The sequence below is a fragment of the Montipora capricornis genome, chromosome 6, assembly GCF_036669925.1.
Source record: "Montipora capricornis isolate CH-2021 chromosome 6, ASM3666992v2, whole genome shotgun sequence".
NCBI classification, from domain to species: domain Eukaryota; kingdom Metazoa; phylum Cnidaria; class Anthozoa; order Scleractinia; family Acroporidae; genus Montipora; species Montipora capricornis.
The window spans coordinates 56,018,882-56,020,822 of NC_090888.1; positions in this window are offsets into that span (position 1 = coordinate 56,018,882).

The following is a 1,941-nucleotide window of genomic DNA, read 5'->3' on the forward strand; positions in this document are numbered from 1 at the left end:
ATTTGCCATAATTAAATGACGGAAAAGAGGTTATTAACACACACAGATCTGATTTGCTGATCTCCATGTTTACCCTAGTTTATTTCTTTGTAAGGGCCATTAAAAAGATGCAGGGAAGAAACCTGCCAAGGAAGGAAGCAAAACGAATACTGCACTACAAGAAAATGACCGGGACCAGAGTTCTAGTGACCAGCTTCTTGTGGGAGTACATGCACCTTGATCTTAGCTCCCTTAAGTCAACCATGGACTTTGTGGAAGCTTTCAAAACAGACTGGACATCCATTGCATGTACTGGTTTGCAATGCAGGGAAAAATAAGCATTTGCTAATCAGAGTATGTTCATTTTCCTAGCCACAGCATTCTGAGGCCAACCAGGGATTTATGAAAAAGACCCCATGAAAGAGAAATATTAAGATCATTTGAGGGCATGTTTGAGAGTAGATGGGTGTCTGATGAAGTCAACAAGTTTCTTGATTGCATACTTTTTACCTGGGATTTTACTTCACCCTTTTCTCTCTGCATATATTGTTTAGTTTTTGTTTTGGCTGGTGGCTTGCCTGCCAATACGTTCTGTAATAATTACAATTTTTGACAAGTATTAAATTACTTTTATGGTCAGTTGATTTTTAGCTTTGACAGATGATGTGGATATGAATCACACTTCCAGGTATATAGCTTTGTCATTCTGTTAAGTAGGCTGCAGAGCAGGTGGCTTTTTGGCAGGCGGACGCTTGTTCCAGGTTATACAACGTTCGAATCGGCTGCCACTTTGAAAGCACAGAGCCAGTGAGAGGATTGTCACCAAACCTCTGCTAGTCTCACTATCCAAGGTGTCGGCCACAAACAAAAACACGCCTGCTTTGCTGGCTAGTAATTAAGCTATCTACTAAAGTAGAGGTGAGTATGTTAACCTTTCACACCTGAAGCATTCCCATTGATGAGTAGAATTGTCTGGCATATTAGACAGAATACTTCTATGAGTGTCACTTTTAGTGGGGGATATGGGTTTGAATTCTCTAAGATCTGTCCCAATCAAGTCATTTGTGGCAGTACAATCAAAGCAGTCATTCGTGGGTTAGCCTGTCATTGAGTTGGGACCAACCTACATTTTCATGAGTTGATTTGATTCAGTTACACAAGTGTCCTGAGTTAGTGCCCCTCAGGCTAAACACTCAAGTAATTAATAATTAATTATTAATAATAATTGATTGTTTAATAATATTATTATTAATAAATTAATAATAATTTAAAATTATTATGCAGTTGACAACTGTATGGATGCTAAAATAGAACAAACATGGGGCGCGACAGCCTTACCAAACAGTCTGAAGGACCGATTAAAGGAAAAAACCTAGTAAATCAAATAATGTACGAGTTTTTAAAAGATATAAATCTACTACGCAATCTAGAGGTTTCCAATACTAAAACTATCTTGAGCTTCTATGCTATTCTCCACAGGGATAGTCAAGTAACGGTGGACTTTAAAGTTCTCTAGCGGTGAGCAAGCTCCTCTGGACGGGGTGGGTGGGCGGCCACTCACTATGTTGAGAGAACTGGAGATGGTCGCCTTCTGCATCTTCTCAATACGTCAACGCTCCTGCTGCCAAAGAGCTTCCTCAGTGTTAGGTCTAGATCCCTAGACCATGTCTCCCTAGCCCATCAATGATGAGGTTACCTGTTTTCAACGTCATAGCCAGGGTACTGCTTTTTCAGCCCAAATCACAAAGGCCCTTATTATTTTAAGCTGTCGTCTCCTCAGACTTCTTTTCCTGAGGCTCTAGCCCTATGGACAGGACATCTCCAAAGCCCGCAGCTTCTTAGTCTCGTGGTCCACAAATTGAGCATCCACTCTGTTTGCCTTGACAATAGTGTGTTCGGCATAAACTGGAAACCATCCCAAACTGCTGGTGCTCAGGTGGGACTCGAGTTGGTTTGGGCACT